Here is a 7,604-nt window from a genome sequence, read left to right on the forward strand (position 1 = left end):
TGGGCATGACAAGCCCAGCTGGTTACTTACAACATTTAGCAAAGAATGGAATCCTTCCTAGTTGCTGCCAGAGGCGACGCGCGTGCAGTGAGGAGAATGTGTGGCCAATTTTTCTTTCCTCTTTCCGGCCGCCTTTTCTCCTAAAGATCATTTTACTCCTCTCCCACCTCTCCCCGTTCCTGTCGGACCTTGTGGAGCTAGGGAACACCAGAACCTGCTGCATTTTTAAGCTTTCTTTTTAGTTTTTCCTGCTAGGAGCAAGTGGTTTTCAAATTGTTTTCCCCCAAAGCACTAGAATACTAGAATCCATTCTGCAGAAGAAGGTTGTTTTTTTTTTTTTAAGTTCAATGTATGCTATATGTAATAGCAGGCTTCCCTGGTGGCTCAGCAGTAAAGAATCTGCCTGCAATGCAGAAGTCACAGGAGAAATGGGTTCTATCCCTGGATTGGGAAGATCCCCTGGAGGAGAGCATGGCAACCCACTTCAGTATTCTTGCCTGGAGAATCTCATAGACAGAGGAGCCTGGTGGGCTACGGTCCATAGGGTCACACAAATTTGGACATGACTGAAGGGACTTAGATGCATGTGCACATTTATAAAAGCAACATGCTCTGATGGAAGAGTCAGAGAGGCAGAATGAATTCTGATAATTAAGGCTTTCCTTTCTCTCCATGCCTCATGAGGACACAGGGGAAAATGTTTGAAACCCATTGGCTTGGAGCTTGCTGAGAACCCGTGAAAATGCTTTGAAATATTTCCGAAGTTTACTCCAAGTCAAGGTTATAGAATTTCTAATTCAACTGTGCTTCTAAAATTTCTGTGAATTGAGCACACTCTGTGGGTAAGGCTCAGAGGGCCTCATTTAGATGAAAGGGGATTTCTTTTATTATTTTGGGGGTAATTGCTTTGTTTGGTAAGCTTGAGGAAGTCTTAGAATTTGAAAACTTCCCCTCAGTGGTCTGTAGGATCGTAATTTATCTAAAGTAATTCCCTTTAGACTAAAGAAATGCTTGTGAGAATTCCAGCTTCCTAGGCACTTGGTTTTCTCTTTAATATTGCTTTCTTGTCCCTAGAGGATTATGTGAAATGGTTTCTACTTTTGCTCAATCACTCAGAGATTCTGGGAGGTTGATGTATGGCCGTCCTTCCTCAAAACAGTATACCCTTCAGGTCTTTCTGTGTCAAGTAACTGAAAAGGGTAAAACTGGTGCCCAGGTCATGTCGCCTCAAGTCTCAGTTCGGCTGGCTACTTTCAGATGAGGTCATGAAAACTCCATGAGGCCAGTTGATTTTCTGATGACACATGTCACACTTTGGTTTCTAATGCGTCAGAATTAAACTCCTGCAGGAGATGTGCAGAGCTCTAGGTGAGACAGTCTCCACTTTGATAAAGGAGTCATGAAGGCACCAAAATAAGCTGAAGTTTTATCCCAGGTCATCAGTCACCAAGCAGACAGTGCAAATTTATCTGATGTCAACACCAAACTTCCGTTGACACTTTGGCATTGTATAGATAGCTTAGATGAAGTCTTGTTGGAGTAGACAGCTCACTGTAAAATTAAAGAAAACAGGCTCCCAGGATCAAATTCAGAAAGTAACCTTAAGGCAATCTCAACCGTTCAGGGGCTCAGTTGTTTCCCAAGGGAAAATCATTCCAGCTGTGTAGGTTGCTTTAGAGAAAAAACGGTATTAATGGAAGAATTGCCTTTCTTCCTTCAATGCTGCGGACAGTAAGTGGCCAATTTACTCAGATCTGAGGGATGTGAGCTTAGACAGGTGGTTTTGGATGCCCAGCCCAGCTCAGAGTTGTGAGAGTAGATCAGAGCAGATGGTGGTGTTTGGTGTCACTGTTAAATTGTAGTTACTATCGCCAGTCATTTAGGCACACAGTAGGGAGGAGAAAGTTCCTATTCTGCTGCACGTCTAAGCAGTCTTTTTTATTCCCCTCTCATTCACTGACTGTCTCTTAAACTGTGTCAGATCAGCCTACGGATACTCCCCAACCACTGTCCTTTTTTGAACCTCTTAACCAATGCTCCGTGTGGACTTGAAATTCCTCTCTCGGTGAGTGTTTAAACGGTTATGTGTATGGGGATTGGAGTCAAGTTTAGAATATTCCTCTACGTAGAATATTAATTCCCATTTCCACTTGTCTAATCCTTCTGTAACGGAATTCCCAAGGACTGCTGTCTCTCTCTAGAAGAGAATTCTGTCTCTGTATGCCGTTGACAGCAGACTTGACTTATAAATGCCTTTGTCTGATGAAATGTGAATGGAAACTACCTGTCACTTCATTTTAAATTCTTTTGAAAATTTTATACCATTTTAAAGGTTATTTTCCACATACAATTATTATGAAATATTGGCCATTTATTCTCTGTCTTGCACAATACATCCTAGAGCTTACCTTATACCCAACAGTTTGTGCCTCCGAGTCCTCCCACCCCATATGACCTCTCCCCACCACCCTGCCCCACTGGTACCCACTAATTTGTTCTCTATATCTGTGAGCCTGCTTCTTCTTTGTTATACTCACCAGTTAATTATATATTTTTTAGATTGTCATTTTTGCATAAAAGCTTTAAGAGCCATTGCATGGTCCCCTCAATTGTTCTTTTTTCCCTTGGCTCTCAATCAGGTACGTTCCAAATAGGGCACATTCTGTCAAACTAGTTACAGAATGGAAAAAAAAAAAAAGATGCATAGTTAAACCACAGGGGACATGAAATACAAGAAGAAAAATATTGTTTAGATTTAGGGATTGGTTGTTATCACAGCAGGTGTGTGTGTGCTCCATCGTGTCCAACTCTTTTGGACCCCATGGACTGTAGCTCACCAGGCTCCTCTGTCCATGGGGTTCTCCTGGCAAGAATACTGGAATGGGTTGCCATATCCTTCTCCAGGGATCTTCCTGACTCAGGGATTGAACCCATGTCTCCTACATTGGCAGGTGGATTCTTTACCACTGAGCCACCAAGGAAGCCATATTATAGCATATTCTAACTAATGCACTTGTTCATCTTTCAATATTTAATTCAATGTCATCTCTTCCATGAATTCTCTTGCCCCTGTAATATGATAGCCCTGGATTTGAATCCTAAATTCACTGCTTTGTAAGTAATATGACATTGGAGAAGTTATTTAATCTTCCTAAGGCTTAATTACTTTACCTGACAATAAAAAAAAAAAATACTACTACTTTAAGGATTGTCACAAGGCTTAAAATAATTCATGCAAAGTTCTTAGCACTCAGTAGTTGTTAGCTATTATTCTTAATCTCTTAGTTTCCCATTTATCATTGTTAGTAGCTGGCACACTGCTTTGCATTTAGGAAATGTTCAATTTTTGAATAAATATATGAATAAAACATACCTATTATACATATTATTTTACTTTTTTTTCTTAAACATTAAGAGTAGATATACTATATGATCTACCCTGGAATTTTCCTTGAACCAGAAGAGAAGAGCATAGGTGTCATTTGCAAATCACCTTGAGTTCTTGAGAAGCCAGAGAAGAAAATGGAAAAGATTTCCTAGTCTCCCAATTGACAGAAAATACTCGAGATTCTCTTCCAGGTTGAATGAGGCACCAACCGTATAGTTTTGCTTGGGTGTCTTCTGTCACTCTTTGCCGGAAAGTTCTATATTAATGAACTAAATAATGGTTATAGATTATATTCTTACAATTATCAAAGAGAAAGGATGATTATAAAATAATAAAATGTAAGGATGGATTTTATTGCTCCCTTAATTCTTGTTTAAAATGTTCTCATTTCATGTAGTGAGCACTCATGCTGCTTTTATACTTATCCTTTAGGGTAATTTCCTTTTTCTATTCAGAATTAATTCTTGTTTTTAATGGCTCCCCAAAGTCTTCCTTTTCTAATAGTTGCTCACCCATCTGTGCATTAGTATGCCTTTCTATAATTCTGGTTTCCAAGCACAGAAAAATTTCATCTCCCCGATGGTACTAACTGTAGAACAGAAAAATAAATGTCTTAGTGATTATCTCCCAAACACTATCATTGTGGACAACAGAGTTCAGGAGATAAGAGGAAATATGAAAGAGATTAATAATTTAGAATCTAGTTACCTTAGTCCATATCAGTTTTGTTTTCCCCCAGTTATATACGAAGTTCTTTGAGTACATTGTTTGCATGCCTCAGAACTGAGCTGGAAAGATAAACATATTTCTGTCAATTATTTGTTGATTTACTGATTAAGATTATGTTCACATGATGATTCTAACTCTGCAACACTACTGCTAAGTATATGTGCAGAGCCAAATGCTAACTTCTGTGGTTATTGAATATGGGTATGGCAGAAATTAATTAAAAGGTCTGAATGACTAACATAGAGCCAGGTACCAGGCAAAGTGTATGTTTTAAGGAATTTGGCAGTGACAAGAAATCAAGACTAGTTTGCCTTACAACTTCTTAAGGGCATCATAGACATAGATATAAGCTACAGAAGGGGCACAGAAGAGTGGGAAATTGCTCTGAATAAATCGTAGAAGGTGTTGCATAGGAGTTTTGTTTAATCTGGATCTGAAGCACTAGTCATTATATGGAAAAAGGATAAAGTGAAAGGATAAGAACCCTAATATCAGAAGCATGTGGCATAAAATAGTAACATGTTTTTGGAAAACTACATAACTTGGAACTTTTGTTTCAAGAGGGTTTGGTTGAGAGAGAACTGAAAAAAGATTCTATACATGGACTGGAAGCTATTTTGTAATTTTCAAGGTGCAATGTGGAGGGTAGGAGTAGATAAAGAGACAGGTGTTCTAGGAGGATGATCAGGAAGAATGACAGGAGGGAATCAGAGTATAAGCTGAAGAAGATAAAGAATAAATATGGTATTGAGTCGAGTGGATTTGAGGTTTGACTGAGTCTCCTGAGACTAACCACAAGCTCACTTGTCCTAATCTGGCCCAAATGGTAAATGTAGGTAGATTTAAAAGCTCCATGAAGACAGGTCTAAAAATACGTCTTACTCATTTCCATGGACTATGACATGCTTGTGCTCATGTTCAATGACTGCTTAGCAAAGAAACAAATTTGATCAATCTTTTAATTGTTTTATGTTTTATTCATTCAATCCTGTCTACTGTTTGTTGTTTAGTCACTAAGTCATGTCCAACTCTTTTGTGTTCCCATGGACGGTAGCCAGCCAGACTCCTCAGTCCATGGGATTCTCCAGGCAAAAATACTGGAGTGGGTTGCCATTTCCTTCTCCACCTGCCTATCAAACACTCGTATCAGTTTCATCCCCTAGTGCTTTGATTTACAATGATGATAACTATTAATAGCAATCTCTGAATGTTATGAACTGGTTGTATGCTAAGAGCTGTGTACAGGTTACCTCATGATACATACACAGTGAAGAAGGTAGGGCTGCCTCTGTGTTACCTCAAAACAACCCTATAAGAAAGCTGGTGCTGCAGATGGAGTTCTTCATTAAGGACTCTATGAATGAGATAATAGAAATCACAATAACTGAGGCATATTAAGCAAATTTCCCAGTGGATGAAGTGGGATTTGAATTCAAGCACTCTGAGTCCACAGACTTAGCATTTCCCCACCCACTCTACTGGTTCTCGAAGAGAGCAAACATGCTTGCTGGTAGACCTAGCAGTGCACGTATTTGTGAACAGTCTGCCTTATGATAGGTTTAACCCTCCTAAACCTATGGTTCTTGGCAATGTGTTACACCATTTCTGAAAAGAGATGAGTGGAACAGCAGAGTGAGTGGAAGGAACATCTGCTTTGGGATCAGTCTGGACTCCACATTGTGCTAGCTGCAGAGCCTTTGTAAGATACTTGACTTCTTTGCAACTTTCCCGTAGCTCCTCATTTGTAAGCTGGGAATGGAAATTTACACACTACAGGGTTGGTGTGAAGATTATGACTAAATTAAGGTCAATTTTTCTGGCATATATGGAGTTCTCTGTAAACTTTCGCCATTAGAATTAATTGTTTTCATAACTGTGGTGACCACCTGCTTCTCTCGCATCTCTAGGCTTAGATACTTTTGAGAACAGATTCGATACTAAATTAAGCCTGGCTGACTAGTTGGTATTTTTTGCCTTGCTTGGGGGAAGACATCTCAGAACAATATGTTACTATTAGTCATTTTTCTCTAATTTGTACACAGTCTCTTTAATAATGATTTGCATTTGCACAGCCCTTTCTATTAAACAGAGTCAGTTTTACTAATAGTAAGGAGGTTTGCAGATACCTATATTATGGCAGGATTCTGTTTTCCATTAAAATTTGTCAGATTTTAAAAAATGACTGGTTTAACAGAAAAACCAATTAGAATATTCATATTTTCCAGAGACTGGTTGTTTTTTTAGACAGTCTACTGTTTGAAAATCTCCCCAATTTTCCCTTCGCATGACTGTTCCCAAGTGAAGACCACTGCTGACATCAAAGGCGCTGATGATGTGGATTATTTGTTTTTATCATTTTTCTGCTTTAGCCTCAGAGTAGGTTGATGATTTGTACTAGCTCGCTGTCTGTTGAAAATACTCTAGGTCTGGTAGATAACAGAAGACATGCATTTAAGTCTCAAACAGTACAATTTTAAATAAACTCTTTGGAAAGAAGCAAGTCACACTATTGACATGAACCGATGACCTACTATATTATGACACACACAAAAAACCCTACCAATACTTGTTAGCATAATAGCTAGCTCTCTGGTTTGCCAGTATTCCATTTTACAACCTAAACACACATAATTTTTGTTCCAAAGAGTAAAGGAATCTATTTATATAATGTGAACATTTTTTTTTTTTTTTAACTCAAGCAACAGATAATGAGACACTCACTAATCCCATGTGGCAAATCCTACTCAGAGAGTACTTTTTCTCCTCTTGCAGCCAATCTGTTATTTGTTATTGTATTTGTTATTTAGTGTTCTTTCTAAAAATTGGGTAGAGACCTCCTAGGCTTTTGGTTTGCAAGGCAGAAAAATACTGTCCTACTTGCTACTCCTCAGATCACCATATGTAGAGCAGATTATTCAAAGCTGTCTCCTTCTTTTTGTTATTTTTTTTTTCTCATTGTCTCACAACATAGGTGGTCTCCCTGAGGTTTCCCCACCAGCTAGATATGTAATCTTTTGCTAGTTTCTTTACTTCTTTGAGCTTCAATTTTTAAAATCTGTATTATGGGAAAAAGGTTAAAGGGAACGTTTTTAAAGACTTTTTTTTTTTTCACCTCTAAATCCTATGCATGTTGTACTAGATTGTTAGCAATTCAGTTTTACTCAATAAAGATTTTTGAGCTGAAGTCAATCAGAAAATGTATTGAATTTCTGTGGACAAAGCAATGGTCCAGGTTATTGTATTCATTTTCTATTGCTCCAGTTAACAAGTTATCACAAATTTAGGGGCTTAAACAACACAGATTTATTATTTTACAGTTTTTCAGATTGGGAATCTTTTATGGGTTTCACTGGGATGAAATCAAGGCTGTGTTCCTTCTGGAAGGTCTAGGGGAGAATCCACTTCTTTGTACTTTACAGAGGGCTTCCCTGGTAGCTCAGGTGGTAAAGAATCTTCCTTCAATGCAGGAGACCACCTGCAATGCAGG

This window comes from Bubalus kerabau, chromosome 15 (genome assembly GCF_029407905.1).
Source record: "Bubalus kerabau isolate K-KA32 ecotype Philippines breed swamp buffalo chromosome 15, PCC_UOA_SB_1v2, whole genome shotgun sequence".
Classification (NCBI taxonomy): Eukaryota; Metazoa; Chordata; class Mammalia; order Artiodactyla; family Bovidae; genus Bubalus; species Bubalus kerabau.